Below are 22,741 nucleotides of genomic sequence, written 5' to 3'. Positions count from 1 at the left end.
GTTCAAGATACTTTTCCAGTCATTTACAGAAAACTGATGAGATCAACTGATTACCCAAGACTTTTCAAAAATATAAAAACAGTAGCAGACTACTCCAGCAAAGATGGATATTGGATTTATTTTCTCTGACTTGGCTTTTCATCTTGTAAGATTACAAACTTTATCTTTTCTCGAGTTTCCAGTTTGCAATCTATTTTTTGACAGTTGAAAAAGTTTTTTCTCTCCTGCAGAGCACCTTTTATCTTGTTTTCAGAAGTTGCCAGTGGCAGCTCAAGCTACATTCTGCTTAGTTGCCTCTAATTCATTCTGCTACAGTTGCAGGAGATGTTGATTTTTGTTCTCCTTTAGAAGAGAGAATGCACCAAGCCCTGTAGCCAACCCTTGGCTCATTTGTTTTGTCGTTCTTTTTCAAATCATCTTTGTTTCTAAACTCTTTATCTCATTTTTTTTCTATCTGAGCTAACATCTAACAAAATCAATCTGTCTGATGTTTTCCAGTCTGGATCCAGATGTAACCAGTGGGAGCCGTTCTTGTTCATCTTGTGACTGACCGCCTACTAAAAGTTATGGCTGAATTCCCTCCTGTGATCACATCGCCTTCACTGCATAGGTGCTTTTCCGCATCATTGATCAGAGAAACATCACAACATGTCATAACAGAAGAGTGCCTCTGAGGTGTCTCTCCTACTTAAAATAAGGAATGTTTTTATTTCAGATATGAGGCATGGGCCAAAAAAGAAAACAAAGTCTCCAAGTAAAAAAGAAAAGACAAACAAAATCATGGCTGACGCACTGGGTCTTGCCTGTGCACCATATGTGAGGCAAGGTGGCTTCCCTACTTTTTCACTTCCAAGTACCACAAAAAATACTCTCCTTCTCATCTAACCCCTCATTTTCAGTCTGTCTAACCTTAGACCTCTTCTTTTCTGCTCCTTAACCTTTATCTAACTAGCTTGCCATCTTCAGACTCATTCTCACACTGGTCTTCTCTTTCTTTCCATGTCTAGTCAAAAAAAAGACCTCTTTGCGGCAAAGATGGCTTTGTCGTTGACTTCTTGGATATCTTCCATTGTGCATTGATGGTCTAATCTAGGGCAGATCAGCAAGTGATTAGGATTCTGGACAACTCCACAATCCCACAGAACTTCTGCACCAGCTGGCACCAGCTGACAGGAGACCCCATTTCTGCAGGTTGCATCTTGGCACACCCACTCCAATGCTGTTTAGGCTACTCCACAATGTAGAAGACAGATCCCTGCCAGTGACTAGTTCTTCTTTAACTGAAATATGTGGGTTGTACAATTTCCTCGTCCACATTGCTATTTGGTTCACTTCCTGTGTTCTTGCCAGCTATTTAGTAAAATTAAAACATACCTTATATACGTAGCTGAGTTAATTTGATGTAAAAACTTTAATGCAATGTAACCCCAAAAAGTTATTTTAAACACAAATGTAAATGATGTGGTGTGATGACCAGAATGGTGAATCCATGAAGTAGCAACATTAGCCACAACATCACTGTATCACATTTTTATAAATAGTAAATAGAAATTAATTACCCTTTTTCTATTTTTGCATTACCAGTAATTATTGCTGTATGGGACTGTGTGTCAGAAATGGTGGTGTGTAATGTTGGAGCAGCTCAGGGAACTGTCCTGTCTCCCTTCCTGTTTGTCTTCTACAAAACAGACTTCCAGTACAATGCCTGCGCTTGCCATCTACAGAGATTTTCAGGTGACTTGTCTGTCGTAGGCTGCATTAATGATGGAGACACACCAGAGTACAGGAAGAACTTCCCCTTGTGGTGTAGGGACAACTACCAGCAACTCAACAACGGTAAGACAAGAGAGTCTGGTGGTGGACTTCTGATGTGCCAAGAACCCTCTGAGACCAGTCACCATCCAAGGAGAGGATATAATAAAAATAATAATAACTTGATTTATGTATCACCTTACCATACATTTACATGCATCTAAAGCTGTTTTCCACAGATTAATCAAGTAAAACAAAGTTATTCCACATTTACTTGGACCATTACCATTAATTATTACTATGATAATTTCTAATAAATGTAAGTATGCTAAATACAAAATCAACCAGGTATTGTTAAGCAAAATTGAATCACAAAAGTGCAAAACAAACCTTTACTCTTATCAGATAAAGATCTTCTGATGAAAATATTTATATATTAAGGATGACAATAGAACAGCCAGATCTAATTAATACATATAAAAAATAAACATATACAGTATGTATCTACATTTTATCTAGGCATATGTACAGTATATGGCAACCCATTGAGTAGAAACAATTTGATGTTATTGAAGTTAATGAAAGATGCAAAACCAAACAAAACAATCCATAGTGGTTTCAGCTGATTTAGGATGTAGATGAAGTTCTTAATTCCTGAATGTGATTGTTTGACAAGCTGACACGGAGGAGAGGAAAACAAAAATTCCTACAATGGGCCATAGGAGAAATATAAACCGCTGGAGGGCCATGATAGGAAGACAGAAACTAGCAAATCAAATAGTTTGGCCTGATGGTAATTAGTTTCTGCCTCATGAAAGTCAGAATGGCCTAGGCCAGCTGGTCGCCCACCCTCCACTGGGCACAGTTGATACAGTTAGCACAGTCGATAATAAAGGTTCCCAAGTCCTCCTCATTTCCTCCAGTACCCCGGGTGACTGCAGAATAGAGCACTTTGAGTAGGTGTGGGTGGTGCATAGGATGGGAGACAAAAAACAAAAAAGCAGTGGATTAATCCTGGGTACTTACTCATGCATTAAAGAGTTAAAATTAGAATCAGATCACTTTATGTATCTCTCTCTATATAAAATCTAACGTCTCTCTGTCTGCCTGTACTGAGAGAACTACTTAACGGATTTAGATCGTTTTTTTTCTATAATTTGCTTGAACATTTCGCTTGATTTTGCGACCTTTCTTGTTGCGGTATATATCATAGTTCACTTGCAGTACTGATTTATTTGCACAAATCCAAGAGACACGCAATGGGCCGAGGAGAGCGGGGCGGGGCCCTCCTCACTCACACTGCAGCCTCGGGGAGTGTTCCTTACCTCCGCTTAGCTAGTGAACGAGAGAACTACTTAACACATTTAGATCAGATTTTTTCTATAATTTGCTTGAACATTCCGGTTAATTTTGCGACTTCTCTCATCACGCTAACAATCATAGTTCACTTGCAGGAGCGAGATATTTGTGCTAATCTGAGATGGAGGCTGCAGGCAGAGGCAAGAGGGACTTGTGATACCAGGAGTAAGGAGTTGGACAGGGCCCTCCTCACTGTGCTTTTTCACTACTATGCGGGTGGAGCCACGGGGGCATAGCTAGTTATGATATCATTACTGGAAAGCCAGATTTAGAAGATTTTCGAATTCACAGATTTAGCCTGCTGTGTTTCTATTGGTAAATTATTCCAATTTTTAGGTGGATAAGAACAGAAATCTGCCTTAGCAGTTATTTTATGCTTAGATGTAGGAATAACAAGCAAACCAGAATTTGCAGATCTAAGACTCTGATTTGGTACATAAAGAAACGGGCATTCTGAGATGTAGGTAGGAGCAAGATTGTTTAATATAGAAGTGGTGCAGAGGTACAAGTACCAGGCCTCACATAAAAAGCAAACTGGAATGGCCTGACACCACAGTGGTGCTGTACAAGAAGAACCAGAGAAGACTGGACTTTCTAAGAAGACAGGTCTTTTGATGTGTGCAGCAAGCTGTTGGAAAAGTCCATAGTAGCCAGTGTGGTGTTCTACGCCTCAGTCTCCTGGAGAAGCAACCTGAGTACAAAAGAAGCACACTTATCAGGAAATTCTGCTCCATCACAGGGAAAACTCTGGAGACGCTGGAAGCTGTTGTGGAAAAGAGAATGATGGCAAAACTGGGTGCCATTATGAAAATCCCCTACTCTCCCTCCAGGAGGCGCTGTCTTGGAGCTGTTTAAGCCACAGGCTCATTCCACCATGGTGTGTTAAGAAGCACCTATGGGGGTCTTTTCTGCTCACTGCTTCTACCCAATGTACTTGTTAAATTTATTTTTGTGTATTTATTGAATGAGTGATTGAGAGATTGATTGGCTGCATTATCTGTCCTGTGAGTCCGTGTCCTTGTTTTTCAAATTTCTACTGCTGTATGTATCTGAATTTCCCCATGGGATTAATAAAGCTTTTCTAGTCTAATCTAATGTATAGTACAGTAAGTAGGACTTCATTAACTAGCATGTGCAACAAATTATGTAATTGAATGATCTAGAGAGGTGAAATTATAAACTGTTACGTAACTATGGCACTAAAGTAGATTAACTTTAAGCAATTCATTTTGTGTCAGTTTATTATGGGTAAATACATAGTATTGAGAAATCTGGCTATGGAATTTATTAGAGATATGATATAAAGATTTATCTATTAATTTACGTTGTGATTTTGTGTGATTTTTGCCAAAAATACAACTAAACTCATGACAAAGCCAAAATACACAAGGAAATAATAAGTTACAGGTTGGAATCATTCTTGTCATGCGTACTCTTTTCATTATGAGAGAACTGAAAGCCTGTTATCCACCAAAAGCTTTCTAGGGCACAGCTTTGCAGGAATTATTTTAATTGGCATGATCTTCTAATTATTGTGACAAGGAGAAGCAAGAGGAGTCCCACAGAACTTCAATTTAAGATATTCTGTCATTTCTGCTCAAGAGCAGGGAGTCTGATGCCAAATTTGTCTCATGCTTTTACATCTTTTCCTTTTAGGCTTGAGGCAGCAGCCTGACATTTCTATTGTTTCCCTGCCATCACCGCCAGTATCCGAGCACACAGTTTTGACATACCTCCGTGGAAAAATGCAAATGGAAACAAACTGGTCCGATTAAATTCTCTTTGAGATACAGCTTTTGGAGGAATCAAGAAGCTAAGTGAAATAAGCATACTTCTCAAATAATTATTAGCAATGGATTCCATAAACCCAAAGAAATGCTCACGGAAAATTAGAACATGTTTGCTATGTATGGTAGTGTCACCCTGCTGCCCAATATTGGAAAAAAGTGGGCAAAGAAAAACAACAAACAGAAGGGTGGATGGATTATCATGATACACCAGATCTGTATGTTGACTTGTTAGTATTTTATTACGGCCAATAGCTCAAGTCGTGACTGTATTATATGTATCCCTCACCTGATACACAAATCATCATTACTGTACCCTGTTTTTATCAACCTCTGAGTTCATAAGTGCAGCAATGGCCACAAGACAGAAACTAACGTGGAGGGAATAGTTTACATGGCATACTCAAAAATAACTACGCTCAATTATTCAGTGGCAGCTTAACATCACTAATAAGCCCATCAAACATGTCTTTGAGATGCAGAAAAAGTGGAGTACCTTAACATCAACAGCTTTCTCAAAGCCACTTAATTCAATTCAAGGTCAAAGGAAGTTGGAGCCTATCCCAGAAGCAGTGGGCACAAGGCAGCAGAAAGTCCATGCCATCATGGTGCCCACTGAGATACACTGTCATTGACCAATCTGGAGTCATTAATTAAATCTACAGTACGTGTTCTTGAATGTGTGAGGAAAACCAGAGTGTACAGAAGAAAGAACATGAACATTTCTCCCTGGTGCGGAGCTCAAAGCTAGACCCATTAGACAGTACAACCCATGCAGAAATGAGAGATAATGCTCACTTCACACAGGCAAGGCCCAGCTTAGAATCTGAACCCGGGACTGTGGAGCTGTGAGACAGGAGCACTGACTACTGCATCCCTCCATATGGCTTATTCGGGTGCTGCATTAAGACTAACATCGGTTTGTGATTGTTGTATAGAGCGTCGTCATTTGGTGAGCTCCATTTCGTTTTTTATGCTAACAGCAACAGATACTGATAATGCAATGCGGCTACCCTCATTGTCTAGCACCAGTAATAATAATAATTCTTTACATTTATATAGCGCTTTTCTCACTACAAAAACAGTATTCAACTTATGGTTTTTCTAATACACAAACTGTACTATTCTGAATAAGCTGTGATAATTTAATTCCCAGACAGCCGTGTAGTGTCACCCATTCTACACAGTACTACTGAAACTTTGAAGCTGCTGAAAGTGGCGGTTGGTGAGGATGCTAAGGAAAGTCAAGTGTCTTTGAGAGACACAAGTGGCTCAAGGTGGGGTGAGGAGATGGAAACAATGATGACAAAAGTTGATCATCCATCAAGCCATGATTTGCTCGCTTCCTGTTCAAGAAATCAATTACCAGATTGGATCGTCCACCCTATTCACATGACTTGTGAAAAGCCAATTGTGATTTCTGGTTTGTCCCAAAAATAAAAACTGCCATGTAAGGACGAAGGTTTACAGACATTTCTGACATCCAGCATAACATGACAAAGGAACTCAAGGGTGTTCCAAGAGACAGAGTTCCAGATATGTTTCCAACAAGGACAATATCGTCTAACTAAATGTTTTGAAGATTACTTTGAAGGTGACAGTAGTTGCTAACACACAGACATGCACACATTTCTTGTACAGGTTCATTCTGGGAATTAAATTGTTGGACCTCATACATAATGCATTATGCGTAAGAAAGTTACTTTATCTTTCTTGTAAAATATTTTTTAAAAATTCTTCAATGTGCCATGAGAGATGCCAGCTATAACAGTGAGTGCCTTTAGATGGATGCTTAACCTTTTTGCTCTGGTCAATCCGCCTGGAGTCAGTGTCTCTTTTTCTCTTCACCTGCTATAGGCCGTCCTGACTGTTTAATGGATGACTTAGCCATCTGGGATTTGAAAGTATTGACCTTTGCCTATTTTCCATCCATTCATTTTTTTCAGACCCACTTGTTTTATTTCAGAATCAGGGCATCAGAGCCAATCTCAGCAACACTACAGACAAGGTAGAGACCATCTCTGAATGAGTCTCTCGCAGTTGTATGACAGATTAGCTAGCACAGGACTCTCAGGCTGGCACCCATCATTGATCATACAGCGACAATGTACAGAGTAATAATAATATATAAATGATTTACAAGTATAACGTGTATGAAGAACAAAAGGTAACAGTACTCCCAACCAGATTGCTTTTTTTGCATTGATGTCATGAATATTTAGCAGAGAATGCATATTAAGCCACATCAAGCAAAAAGCATTCAGCAAGATAATTGCCCTTGCATTTAATGCCTTATGTCGAGAGGAATACCAACAAAATAGAAAGAATCAGCAGATGCTTCATCAGAGAAGAAACTCCATAACTAAATCAAACGTCTAGGTCTGCTAATCATATTTAAATGTAAACAGGATTCAGTGAACATGTGAGCATTTGTGGAATTACTTATTGCTTCTCTGATTTCGGCAGACATGTGTTGAAAAAAATGATTCGCCATACGCTCTGATAGACTATTCTTTATTACTGGCAAAGTCTCGTTTTAGAGTTTTACAGAAAACCAGCAATCTGAGTCTGTCAGTGTCGTGATTTGACATTTATAGGTCATCCCTTGATATTTAAAAATCACTAAGGCATTGTTTTGAGGGTTTGGGATTTCAGCGCTTACAATTTATTTTTTATTTAGTGATGTTTTTAACATTGTTAAAAATGAAATATATTCTTCCACTGTGCTCTTTTCCTTGTATTGTGGCCTCAGCCACTTTGTTCTTTTGGTTTGGCCTGTTGCTAGGCGGGCATATGACATAGCGAGAGGTCAGCATCATCCACTTCCAGGTTTGTGGATATTCAAACAACAACTCAGGTGTGCATGCTTTTGTCTTTCCTGATATTCTAGCTACAAATTCTCTTCCCTTTCCATCTATGAGATTCTGACATGTATGATGTTCTGTTACTTGTCGATTTTCCTGGCTTCTGACCTTTTCTCACTTTGTATACTTCTCTCGATTCTGGTTTATTGTCTTTAGCTAGTTTGGAAGATGTGTTTGACTCCCTAGTATCGACCTTGCCACAATTTCGACTTTGACTCCATCTCCTGATTTCAATATTACATTTTTACTATTGTGGTAGGCTACAACAGCAAAGAATTACAGGGGGCTGCATTCTGTGAACTATAGGGTGGTCCAGATCTAATTATACAGTTTTCATTATGCTATAACTTATTAAGTTCATTACATAGAAAATCACCCGAAAAATCCCGGACCATCGAGAAGAGTGCGAACTGACGACATGAAGAATCGTTTTTGCTCCAAACTAGAATCGTCCCCGCATAAATCAAAGTCATCCAGATGATCTGGATCTGCATAATTAGATCTGGACCACCCTGTATAACAGACATGATCATTAACGTCAGAATGGGGGCTTCAGGTCATCTTTATCCTGCCCCTTTTTCTCCTGCCACACTCCCACTCCTCCCGATTCCACAAACATGTCTTGTGGGAAACTCCAAGGGGGTCCCCATCCCTACTCTTTGATCTGACATCCATGTACAGGTCATGTGAATGTTTAAGGGTTTCCACCAAGCTCTTTGGTCCAACACCTGTGTGAAACTTGCGCAAAACCCCAAAGGGGAAAATCCCCGAAGCCCGCTCTTCAAACAACAAAAATATTTCCTTCAAAACTCAATGGGTTGGGCGTGACATTTTCCATTTTGCTTAGGACAGTAAAAAAAAACTAGAACTGGCTCCATGAACATTAAGATCCTCCCTAAAGACTTGCCTCTTTGATTTTCTAGACTGAATCCATTTTTCTTTCAGACATTGTAACTTTTGTGGCATTATTCTTATTTGTATCTTTAATTAGTTTTCTCATTCATCCGATATTTTAGATTTGATTCTGGTAGTTATACACTTTGATAGACATCCATATGAAGATAAAATAATTGACTAAAATGCCTTTACTTTTAAAAATTAGTAAATATCTGAAAACTGCATAAATGTATTCATAATAATGGCTAATGGCTACAGACCAGTGTCACTTACGTCTCACATCATGAAGACCATTGAGAGACTGGTCCTGGGCTATAGGAGTCTTTCTGTGGTAGACCACCTGGACCCACTGCAGTTTGCCTATTGGACAAAGATTGGAGTACAGGATGCAATTATCTATCTGCTCCACAAGGCTTATTGTCACCTGGACAAAGCTGGCAGCACTGTGCGGATTATGTTTTTGAATTCTCCAGCCATTCCTGTTAAGGGTTAAACACGGAGATGTGCAGGTGGATGAGCCTGTGGTGTCCAGGATAATGGAGCTGTTGGGCAGACAGCAGTTTGTGAGACTCAAGTGTTGTGTCCCTGATATGAATATGAGTAACACTGGAGGACCACAAGGAAAAGGCCTGTCTCTGTACACCTCATGACTATAAATATAACACCAGGGCATGTCACTTGCAGAAATTCTCAGATGATTCTGTACTTGTGGGCTGTGTTGATAAAGGGCAGAGACGTTTGTTTCTTGGTGAAAAGAGAATTGTCTGCATCTTAGTGTCAGCTAAACCAAGGAAATGGTTATTGACTTTCACAGCACCAAAGAGCCTCTCTGTCTGGTCACTGTTCAATATGTAGTTGCGGAGGTGGTCCGCCCCTACAAGCACTTGGTGAGCCACATCAACTACAGGTTGGACTGGTCTCAGGACACAGAGAAAGTATGTAAGAAAGAGCAGAGCAGGTTCTTTTCCCTAAGGGGACTGTGTTCCTTCAATGTGGGAAGTGACATCCTTCACATCTTCTATAATTCTGTGATGGTCAGTGCAGTTTTCTATGCTGTGGTGTGCTGGGCTGATAACTTCACTTCAACAGAGGCCCACCAAATCAACAAGTTAATTAAAAGGACAGGATCACTTTTGGGACACACTCTGGATCCCCAGGAGGTCATAGCAAAGGAGAGAATTAAAATAAAAGTGACTGACATTATGAACAATGCTGCGCATCCTCTGTCTGATACACTAACATGGAGGACTTTCAGCCAACAAATTATTTAGCAGAAATTTGTCAAAAAACGCTACCCAGTCTCCAACAGCAATAAGCCTGCATAATGCCTCACTGGGACCCTGAGCTTCGCAATTTCGTCTGTCTGTATACTTGTATATGGTTGAGATGACAATAAAGTTCGCTTTGACGCTTTGACTGGGACTGGGACTGCCAAGTCAGAAGTTTTCTTTCTTTTAACATTTTCTTCCCTTTAAGTCATTCTGGTAAGTGTTCAGACCATAGTGTGTGTGTGTGTGTGTGTGTGTGTGTGTGCATGTGTGTCTATCTATCTATCTATCTATCTATCTATCTATCTATCTATCTATCTATCTATCTATCTATCTATCTATCTATCTATCTATCTAGTACAGATGGGTATTATGTAATGTGACCACCAAGACTATGGATCATGAAATATTCAAGTTTTAGCAGTAATAACATGATTGAAATCAAAATTGTCAAAAATGTTGTAGTTTGGGCATTAACTTGCCACGGATTTGGTGATATATGCAAATGATTTTAGCCATCTGGTCACACTGCTTTCTTATCCTAAAGGATGTAAGTAATGAAAAGTTTAAAACAAAAATAAAACAAACAAAAAAGAAGCTGTCCATTTTCATAAACCAACAGCTGTGAATGCTGTCTGATCTGGCTGGTGTACCCCTTAACCCCGGTTATGTAGTGCCTGAGGGATTTCAGTGTACTTCAGAGGACAGATGCCACCGAATCTGGAATAAAGCTAGCATCCTACTCAAGACATTTGTATTCAGCTCTTACTGAAATCTTCCCTTCAGACAAATATAAAAACATCCACTCTGTTGACTGAGGGTTTTAGATTTTCAATCTGGCAATAATTTAAACATGACTCTTTGCTGACCCTTAGACATCCTAAATACACCCAGCTACCTTTTTAGCCTTGGGCCCATCATGGCAGATCAGTTTCTTCTTGTTTCAGATATGGTGTATTTTTAATAATTTAATGATGCTTATTGTATTTAAAAGAAAAATGGTTCGTATTGTTAACCTGCACACAGGGCATGCATCAAAGGTCACATACGAAACATATCACCTTCAGTAGTTTAGTAATACTTTTCTATATAATACATAGAAGCCTAAAATGGAGATGTACACTGTCCTTTACAGTTACACAAAGGGACTTCTCTAATTTACTGCCAATAATTTTTATAATCCTAAACTCAATTGACAGACTATAACCTGAAATATGTAAAAACAGTTAAACACACAGCAAGCAGTCACAAAAGGGACCCCTACTGTGTCACCTTCTAGAGCACCATGAGGAAGAAGAGGCAGCTACTGAAATCCTAGTAGCATTGATATAGCATTGAACAATGGTGTACTGGAAATAATAACTTTATTATTTGCTCATTAAAGCGATAGTTGACTATATATGCATAATGGATAAGGAAACTCTTGTTATGTGTCAAATTTAATTTCTTTAATTTTTATTCCTTCTCCTCCTGTTTATTTTGCTGTTTTTAAGAATTATTTTGTGGTTTGTTTCCTGCAAGTTTTGAGTACTGAAATGTGCCTCTCCTGTGGCTCTTCATTACCAGCTCTCTTAATGGCAGTATTTTAATGGGATGTGGCACCTTGTTTACTTCAAATGTAATCTACAGGTCATATTTTTACAAGTAAAGCTGCCAATTCTTTCAAGCTTACATAGAAGCATACACTACCATCGTAATGCTAAACAACAGAAAGTACACACAGCACCTGCAACAACATATCGTTCACGTTTACCATGGATGTCTTTGAATGCCAATGTATAATCTGATGCTACAGAAAGGTATTTTTTCTTGCAATAGGTTATGGTTATTTTTAAAAACTGTTTATGTCTATTTTCAAAATGTGCAATGTGCTCTCTGCACACACGACACACATTTATAAGTCTAATGGGGTTTTTGTTGGAGACTTTTTGACTGTAGACGGTTCATTGTAAACAGAAGCTTACTGTCTGCTAGTCCAGGTAAACGAGGGCATCTCTGGTCTTCACAGTTCAAAATCACTGCCCCCCTACTTTGAGCTCCACCTCCACGAGACGTTAGATTAGTTTAGAAATGTGACATTCAGGGAGCCATTCAATTGTTCCCACCCAGTTTGAAGCAGAATTCACTGATTGTTATCTCCAGACGTATATATATATATATTATATGTCTGGCTTCAGCGAGACTATACTGTAGCTAATTATTATTATCATTGGAAAGCTTCATTGTGTACAATATTCTACTTTATACCTTCTAGTCTTATGAATAATAATCCAGGCAATATCTCCCCATCCAGAGCAATGTGGAGCTGTGGCAAAAATTGAAAGGGAACTGCTTCACTAATTAAAAAGTGAAATGTAATGGACGAGACATGAACCAGAGTTTCTTGGTTAAAAAGCAAGCATACTAATCATCACACAATATGTGGTGTGCATCTCAGTATAATATTTCATGCTAATCCAGAGCCACTGGCGTACAAGGCCACAATTTTATGTCAAAATCTGACTTGTGAAGAGAAGTACCTGTCTGCCAAATGTGAAGTCTGCTGTGCATAAAGAAATTGTGCTTTATAGATATGGAAATAACTTTATGAACTGCAGTAATCTGAAAGTATATACTGTGTATATATTTTTATATATAAAATATTTTTAGCTTTCCATTAAAATGAAGCATGTTAACTGGAAGGTAAATACTGTTTGCAATAAGGCATGTCTGGGACAATGCATAGGATTCTGACATGGTGCCATTTTAAACTTTTCTGACTTGCCAGAGAGAAGAAACTGCTGGATCACTTAACAATATGTCTTAACTGATTGGTCGATCCTGGAACAAAGCACTCTAAAGGCAATAAGCAGAGAAACCCTAAAGAAAGCCTGAGGGCCTGCCTGCCACCAGACAAAGCCAAATCATCATGAACTGCAAAGGAACTCTAAACTGATAAAAATGTTCTCCATGGGCTCTGTGTAGTGATATTTATTGACCATAAGCATTAAAGCAAGCCAAATACAGGCTGTACAGTACTTTCATTGCCTTTATGTTCCTTTACTTGTGGAGTGAATAGGGAAATAGTGTAACTCTATCACTACATTTAAAAGAACTGAATACAAAAGACGGCAAATCAGTGAGCAATTTTCTTTATACCAAGTTGATTTGTGGAATGTGATGCAGATAACGCCTTAGTAGTCATCATTCCTCCAAAATATGTTTGCTATTGATAAAAAAAATGTAAAGGCATCTCAAGTTTACTTTCTGTCAGGAGAACCCACTTCCTTAAAAGATCTTCCCGTCTCTCCACCCAGTGGTCTGTGCGGAGAAATTCAGGGGTTTCCGGGTGAATTTGGCATGGCCTCCACGGGTTTGTGGAACTTCTGCAGGTCTTCTGATTCTTTACATGTCCCAAAGATATGCATGTTAGTTTATTGAGTCACAATGTAAATTTATTTAGATAGAAAGATGTGAACAGTGCTTACAGATAGATAGATAGATAGATAGATAGATAGATAGATAGATAGATAGATAGATAGATAGATAGATAGATAGATAGATAGATAGATAGATAGATAGATAGATAGATAGATAGATAATGTCTACAGTTACCTCAAACCAAGGGATGTTGTGAGCTGGCTGAGAATCTTCAAGCTCCACGTATCTTGTTGTACAGGCCTGCTGTTCATTCATTATTCCATTCAAATGTTTCAGACACTTATTTGACAGTTGCGGTATTTAATTAAAAATGTTAATTTATTTTGTATAATTTTGTTCTCACCAGTTTTACATCTCACCACTCTAAACAGTTCAGTTTTAAGGCAGTTATGGAACTGAGTCCACTTGGTAATAAATCCTGCAATTACATCCAGCCATGAGGCTGCTTCAGTACGAAAGTCTGATTGACGTCACACCTTTTGGAAAACATTCAGTCAGATATAGAAATCGGGGTGTTTACTCAGGGGCTCAGTTACTGTTCTTTTCATTTGTTTTGTATTGATTTATTTGACATATCAAAATCATTTTGGTATAAACAAAATATCTTACAATATATTCACACAGTTATTAAAAAGGAGCAAATGTCCGACTGACTAAACTGTTGCTAGGTCATTCTAGACTGTTGCTAGGTCATGAAGCTGAGTGGCTTCATCAGCATTTTGCACACCAAGGCCTGCTGCCTTTCTTTCTTCCCCTTCGTCCTCATAACATTTTCTACTGTTGCTTTTGACATATTTCCATACATACCATGATGTAATAATCTACACAGGAAATTGATAACTGGCAAGACGGTTTAACCATTTAGTCATTTTCATTGCAAATGAGACATCTTTTGTAATTCATGCATGTTTGCTGGCAAAAAATACTGAACTGATCCTTTATCTGCTTTATTTGTGCTCCATGTAAGGTACATTTTTTTTCTTCTCAGAAATGGAAAATCCTTGTAAAATCCATTAGGCCATTTGTTGCAGTCATTTGCATCTGGCTTCATCTTAATAAGGAAAATTGTCAATAACTGCAAAAGTATTCATTTAGGCATTTTCACCAAAGCGGTCCACCTGCTGGTGTGCTGACCCAGGCAGATCATTCTGCTGGCTCATAATGTGGTGTATATGTACACAAAAATGATAACAATTAAGTTCAGGATGGTTCCAATAATCCCGAGCATCGCCAGTATTGATTCCTCTTTGCTTTCCTTTTCTTGGTTGCATCTTTCTTCATCAACAGCAGCAGTGTTTATCATTTTCACAGAGAGTTTTTCTGCAGCTTCCCTTTCAGTCTAACCTGTTTAAAAGAAAGAAAGAAAGAAAGAGAAATGCAGGAAAGTGTGTGTGATAAACATTGCATTTAGACCAAGTTTTATAAATTATAGAAAATCTGCTCTCAGCTGTGAGACAAACACAGCCTATCACAATTATGAAGATGTTCCCAAAAATGAAAGAATGTGTAGACTAAGCGTAGGATAACAAACCCAGTCCTCGGAGGATGTGAGACGGCACCCTAACCACTGAGACAAACTAACTGGGTAAACAGCATGCTGAAGTATTACCCTCCACAATATATTATTTGGTTAGGACAAGATGAATGTATACTGACATTTTAAAACCAATGAACGAATCATCACACATGTAATGTAACACAAAGGGATATGTGACCTCAAATCAGAGATATAACCTCTTGTCCATTGTGAGGCTACATTCCGGTCTTGACCCTGGAAAGCCACCATAAAAGTCAAATCCTTCAATTGCACTTCTTCTTCAATTAAACATGCTGTTATTTCACCAATTTATGCCTTTTTTGTGTCATCCCAAAAAGAGTCAAAAAGGTTAATTCATTTTATTTGAGTTTCATAAGTGTAAGTTTTCCTGATTTTTTTGTACTTTTTTCCGAAATGTCTTAGTAATTTAAGCTATTTTTTACTAATGATCACATACAGTAAGTGGAAATGACCTCAAACTGGCTTTTGCACTTGTGCATTCTACTTTTAGTTAATTGTCAGTCTTTGTATCCAGTTCTTCTTCTTCTTAAGCTATTTTCATGTTTATATGCAGTGGCTGTTTGTTTTGACTAGACTTCTATAGTAGAGGTCTCGGTGTGATTTTGACATTTGCTGCTCATAATTAAACTTCTACATTGATTACTTGTCTTTTTCTGATCTCATTCTGTAGTCAGGATACTTCAATGAACATTTGTATTTCTATCATATACCGTAATACCAAGGTGTGGTTTTCTTTTTTTAAATCTATAATGTAATTTTTGGACATTTTTCTACCTAATCATATTCAAACAGCAGACATTAACCAAGTGCAGACATTGGCTAAGACAGGAGCATCTCACTCAGTGATATTACCACTTGTTTGGTCATCAGCAAGCAAAGGCTTCATTAACTAAGGCATTTCAAAATATATAAGACAGCAAATCTGGTCATTCTGGCAATATTAAAAAACAAAACAAAAACTAAACAGCTCTATTACATCTTTTTTTTATTATCAGCCCTGGATTAACCATCAAGCCAAATAAGCCCATGCTCAGAACACCAAGGGAAGTTGGGCACCGCAGAGTTTTTGTCTTCCTTGGCTGCCTTTCCCTGCCAAATCAACTTTAGTTATTTTTTTTGTAATTGTTCTTACCTACCATGTTTTTTTTAATCTGCATTGTTAAAAAAATATACATTTATATATATATATATTCTTTGGCATGGTGAGTTACTAAAGTTTAAAACTTTTCTTGAAAGGTGTCGACGGATGTCATATTTGTTTCCGTCTCATGGCATAAGACTTTCTCTTCTGTTGAGTGTAAACACAGCAGGCTGAGTCTGGCTAGCATTTAATTCATAAGATCATTTGTGTAACTGACCCTTAAGGTCGATAAACAAGATATGGTTTAATTACGTATTTCACTTTCAGCACTTATTAAGTCGTAATGTCTTGTCAGTTAAGTAATGGAAGGGCCAAAGGAGCACCATTTCTGGGCTGTGCTTATGGCATCAATTGGCCTTAATCGTTCCCTGGTTATTATCATTATTACAGCATAATAATCCTCAAACCTGCTCATTCCAATTCAGGGTTGTGGGGGCCACAGCCAGTCATGGCGGCACTTGGAGTAAGGCAAGAAATGATCCTGGACAGAATATCAGTACGTCACGGGGCACTCATGCTCATAGCAGGACCAATTTAGAGCTGCAAATTCAATCTAACCTGTAACCAGGAAAATGTAGCACGTGGAGGAAAGCTCATCTAGACACAGGCAGAATGTGCGAACTCCACACACATAGAGACTGGACATTAAATCCGTGAAGCAGCAGTGCTAACCGCTGAGCAACCATGCAGCCACTGTTCTTATTAGGATCATTATTATTATATAATCTATGTATATTGTGGAAACTAAAGGCACTCCAGCTGCCATAACCCTGACAGAGACAGGCAGAGACACGATTTCCCACACAACACACGTTTATTTACAAAAGGGGAAGCATGTCTCCCTCGCTCCCCTCAACAGCATAGTACACAGAGCACCAAATATATTGTACACTCCCTTCTGTCTTCTTCTTCTTCTTCTTCTTCTTCTCTCCTTTCCGCCTCCACAGTCAAGCTTTGTCCCTCTTCCTCCTGACTCTGGCTTGTTGAGTGGAGTGAGGCAGCTCTTTTTATGCTGACCCTGGGAGTGTTAAAGGTGGCTCATTAATCAGACCTGGAATCACTCCCAGGTGTGGTGAAAGTCCAATGTAGGGCTCTGCAGCTCCCTTCTAGCGGCCCCCATGGTACCCAACAGGGCTATACCAAACTCCAACTCTCAGTGTGCCCTGTATACACACTTACATACATATACACACAATATAGCTGTACTACCCAGGTTGAAATCTAATTAATAAATTTAGACCTAAACATTAATGTTTGCTGTACACCATCTATTGGAACATATTTTGTAATGCATGTAGTCATAAAATGCATTGCATTTGTCATTTCAACAGGTGGCACATCACAAACATTTGTAATAATAAAACACCATCTGTTAGAATGTTTGTGATGCACCATCTGTTAGAATGACACAGACACAGAGACTGGATGGACACACAGACACTTGTATAAGGATTATTTTTAAGGTAATTAGTATAAGAAATAAAACAATCAGAAGTACAAGAAAAGTGAGAGAGGTATCTAGAAAAGTACATGAAAGTAGGTTGAAGTGGTATGGGCAATCGACAAGGAGAGACAATGAATGTGTGGGCAAATGACTGATGGGCATGAAGTACAGAGGAAGAGAAAGCAAGGGAGGCCATAGTAGATATGGATGGCTAAAGTAAAAGAAAATCTGAAGATAAAGGGCCTGACTGTGGAGAAGGTGCAGGACCCAGCTGTTTAGAGCACAATTACCATACATAGAAGTGAGAAAAGATAAAAAGAAAGCAGAAGAATTACTATTGTTTTTTTTGTAAAGCACCCGGAGCTACATTTAATGTTTGCAATCTGTTGCATAAATACAATTATTAGTATTACTACATTCCTATAAAATTTGAATAAACATTGAGGTGAATTTTTGGATTAAGCTCCCCTATCCTATACATGACATGGTAACTAAGGACATTTTCCCAAACAGCCTCCCAGTGCCTTAAGCAGCATGAATAGCACAATGTTCAGTCCCATTCAATTTATTTTTATAACGTGCCCTTTACGGAGGACAGGCCCAGGGCATGTGCACAAATCTACAAGTACAATTTTTTTTTTTTTACAGCAAATTGCTAAACCACATATTTCAATAAAAACACATAAACTAGTTTGAATCAGCAGTAAAACAAGGCTAAATCTGATTAAAATAAAAAATAAAATTATAACAATTTAGGTCCATTAACATTATAATTGAAATATTGTCAGTTGGCAAAAGAGGAAAGGAAAACAAAAATTCCACAATCAAGAACATTACTTGCGGAAATAAACCTCTTGAGTCCATGATGAGTTTTATGAGACAAAGTGAAAGTCAAAGTCAGACAAAAGTCCTAGTGGGCGCCCCCCGCCTCTATGCCACAAGTACAGTACGTGCTGGGCGGTGCATAAAGAAGATTTAAACCCTTTCATTGTAAAGTCTGCAGTGCTTCTCGCTAACAAGTTCTACTGCTGCATGCACACCCACTCAGAGACGTCCGCCATCATGTCTTCTTTGCCTCAAGCTTCTTGTTGCTTCATGATGCAGAAGTAATGCTTTGAGTGTTTAACAATGGCTGCATTAAATGTGTGAAAACAGAAATATCACACATTAGACATTTTCTGCCCATCTGTAAGCACACATCTGCCTTGCTTGCAAAATGAAAGCCCTCCAATGTTTTTTTTTTTTGATGATTCACTCATGACAAACAGGTTAGTCGTGCTGTTCAATGTCAAGTAGAAGGACAATAACCAAGCCATACTTTTATCATTTACAGACTGTTTCTAGCATTGTTGCACTTCAAAGTGTAAACGTTTGTCAAAAATGATATTATTAATGCTGCGGAGTCCTGGGTTCAAAACTCCACTCTAAGCACAGCCTGTGGGATTGATTCCTACATTCTCCTCATGTCTTTGTGAGGGTTTGGAGGATTCTAAACTGGCCCAGTGTGAGGAGGTCTAGTTGAGGGAACCATCCCGTCTTGGTTCTCTCAGTTACCAGCAGACTTCCAATAACTCTGAAACAGGATAAGTAGATTAGGAAATAAATGGATGGATACAAATACATCAATAAAACTAATTTACCAAAAAGTCTTACAAAAGGCATATGTTATTTTGGCGGCACAGTGGTGCGTGCAGTGGTGGTGCTCCAGGGTCCGTGTCCTGAGTTTGCATGTTCTCCCAGTGTCTGCTTGAGTGACAGGCATGATGCATGTTAGGTGAAGGCAATGCTAAATTGGCCGGTGTGTGTGTGCGTGTGTGTTCACCCAGTCCAGGGTTTGTTCCTACCTTGTGCCCTACGCTAGCTGGGATAGGCTGCAATCCCCCCACATGACCCTGGTCTGGATTAAGAAGGTTAGACAATAACACCACATTTACTATGCTATGTCATCATTTTTATTTTTGCATATCGTTTTCACAGTCCTATGTGTGATTAGGGTTTGTTCCTCCATTGTGCTTGATTCTGCAGTTGTAGACTCTAGCCCACCTTAAAGGTAAATTGGATAAAGTGGATTTGAGAATATTATTTTATATTACATTTATTGGTGCATATATTGCTGCAAAGCTGCATTACATTTATAATAAAACACAATTACTGTACGTATATACTCGCGTTTAAGTTTCCTATGGATAAGTCGGGGCTTGATTTTACCGTATAATTCCCGGTATTTTATAATGTCGGTCGTATAAGTCGATTGTGGAAAACTCACGCTATTGGTCCAAGAGATTATGATATGCTAACGCCCACCTGAGTGTACGGAAGCGCTTATGTCGAGATTAAAGTTGACATGTTGACTTTATTCTCGTAGTTTATTTTGTCATTAAAGTAGAATGTTGTAAACGTCACTTTAAAATCAGTGTTTAATTTACTAGATATTCTCAAGCACCTTCATAAGTAATGTAGCACAGTAAATGCTTTGTGTTAAGTGTTCCCTGACCCATGTTACTTGGTAAATGCTTCTTAAACTGACTTCCTCCCCTCGACATATACTTTTTTTTCTTCACTGTTTCCATATATATATATATATATATATATATATATATTTTTTTTTTACCTGAGAGAGTAACCACGGAGCACACTGCCTTTTGTTTTCTATGCATTGTGCCTTCATGACCACACAGTAATACCTGAACTATTCCGAAGTGACATTTGCACTGTTTTGTGTTTTTTCGTATCTCACACCCTCATACACTTTTATCGTAAGAGCATCACTTATCTACAATGGAGCGTTCGATCAGAAGAAAATATGAAGCTGGTTTTAAATTAAAAGTCGCTGAAGTTGCGAATGAAATTGGTAACTACGCTGCTGCAACAAAATTCCATGTATCTGAGAAACTGAAGTGAGATCGGAGGAAGCAAGATGATGTCAAAAAAATAAATAAATAAATTAAGCGTCGTATTTTTGAACGGATGGATAAGTCGGGGTATGATTTTATGATCAATTTTTCGGGTTTCAAGACCCAACTTATATGCGAGTATATACGGTAATAATTATATTACTTTAATGATAAAGCAGGAAGAATAAGTAACAGTGGGCAAATGGACACCTAAACTTTTAGCCAATCCTTAGCCACAAAACTAGACTGCTTTTTAATCATTTTATTTCTCTGCCAGCCTTTTTTCTTCACCCCAGTTCTTTCAGCGCAGGACTGCAGGAGGTGAGACTTTATTCAGCATTTAGTTCAAGGCAGGGATTCAACCCTGCAGTGTACTATGGTTGCACTCTCCTGTACTCACTCATACCAAGTCCATTTTTGAATATTTATCAAAATAAAATATTCAGAGATTGTATAGATAACACACAATGAAACACTTCTGTCCCAAGTCAGGAATGATTGTACAAATATTTTTTTTTGTTCTTTATTTCACCTTATACAATTTCTTGTATTAGGAATTTGTTAGTTTTCGCATACCCCTTGGGGTCAGAGCGCAGGGTCAGCCATTGTACAGCACCCCTGGAGCAATTGAAGGTTAAGGGCCTTGTTCAAGGGCCCAGCAAAGTAGGATCTCTTTTGGCAGTGACAGGGATTCAAACCAGCAACCTTTGGGATACCAGCACAGATCCTTAGCCTCACAGCCACCACTCCGCCAAAGCAATATATCAGTTTAGAGCTGTTTGACCTTTCAACTTCTACTGAAATGCTCCTCAGATGTTGTCAACTGCTTGTTACTGTCAAGCACATTGTTTTAAAATTCAAGCTGATTCCAGAGAGTATGAAGTTCTGCTCAGTTTCCACGTTGTATGGTGATGGATTCTGGGTTGGGGATATCTTGCCATATACAGCACTCCTGCTTTCTGTGTGTGTGTGTCTTTATGTTGGTATTCTATTATTGTCAGCTGTTATGAGGAGACATGCAAGTAAGTATTTCATTGTATTACATATGCATAAACAACAATGACCTTGAACTTGTTGTTTTGTGTTGCTTTTTATAGTGAGGCAATTCATATGAAAGTTAACATTTGTCTTGTTGACAAACTTGCTTTCTTCTTTACTTTGTTCTTTATCAGGCACTAGGATTCTAACTGGGACATATGGAGTGAAACAAATGATACACCGAGCTTCCCAAAGCTTTACATAACTGCAAAAAAAATAAACAGGAAGGAATATGATATTTTCTTTTTTATAAAGTTATCCATCCAGCCATTAACGCATTTCATATTAGCTATGCCAGCACTGGGCACAAGACAGGAGTCAAGGCACATTCATAAACATATTCACAAACAAGCTGACAGTGGGCCAGTTTCAAGTAGAAAATCAGCCTAATGTGCTCTACTTTGGGATATGGCTGGGGATATGGGAGTACATGGAGAACGTGGGAATATAATGTGAAATCTGAACAGTCCATGGTGGTACTCCATTTATTGCCTCGGAACACCAAAAAAAAAAAAAATTCTATGTAAAGATGGTTAACCCTGAGTAGTACTCAGGGTATAATGTTTGGAACAGTATTCTGCTGTCATCTTGTGGATAAAATAACATCATACTGCAAACAAGTCATGAATTTCTCTGTGGATTCTACCACTCAATATTCATGTGTGGGGAGGAGCCTTCCACCTAAAAACACAATAGGGTGTAAACAGAAAGTTGTAAAGCCAGTTTTATAACAAACTGAAACTGAACAATTAATTGATTTAATATAGAGTGATGACAAAGTGAATTGATCATGTGATGTTGACAGAGATAATGAAACTGATGCACAAAGCACTATATGACCAACAACTGTGATATGCCTGGTGAATTTGGTTGGGTGAAGCTTCAGTGTGGTGCTTTGCATGGAAAAAAGGCAAACGAGCTGTGATCAAGCAGAAGGACAAGAAAGACATTAGTGCTGTTCACAATGCAGCAACTGTCAATATACAGTCATATGAAAAAGATTGGGAACCCCTCTCAGCCTGGATAATAATTGACTCTCCTTTCAATAAATAAAGATAACAGTGGTATGTCTTTCATTTCCTAGGAACATCTGAGTATTGAGGTGTTTTCCCAACAAAGATTTTTAGTGAAGTAGTATTTAGTTGTATGAAATTAAATCAAATGTGAAAAACTGGCTGTGCACAAATGTGGGTCCCCTTGTAATTTTGCTGATTTGAATGCCTGTCACTGCTCAATGCTGATTACTTGGTTGGATGAGCTCGTTAAGCCTTGAACTTCATAGACAGGTGTGTCCAATCATGAGATATAAAGGTATTTCA

At 38.5% G+C, this 22,741-nt stretch overlaps 1 long non-coding RNA gene across 1 annotated transcript in view; it reads right to left on the bottom strand.

The window, feature by feature from the left end:
- Positions 1–13,646: 13,646 nt before the first annotated feature.
- The window catches only part of LOC127526063 (uncharacterized), a 74,037-nt gene continuing 64,942 nt past the window's right edge, over positions 13,647–22,741 (bottom strand). Inside the window, exon 3 of the long non-coding RNA XR_007933683.1 lies at positions 13,647–14,691. This is a non-coding gene — a long non-coding RNA (uncharacterized LOC127526063). The remainder of the gene's footprint in view (positions 14,692–22,741) is intronic.

Source organism: Erpetoichthys calabaricus, chromosome 16 (assembly GCF_900747795.2).
Source record: "Erpetoichthys calabaricus chromosome 16, fErpCal1.3, whole genome shotgun sequence".
In the NCBI taxonomy this organism is placed as follows: Eukaryota; Metazoa; Chordata; class Cladistia; order Polypteriformes; family Polypteridae; genus Erpetoichthys; species Erpetoichthys calabaricus.
Note: the sequence above shows the minus strand (reverse complement) of the source record. Positions and strands in the feature narration are given on the sequence as shown.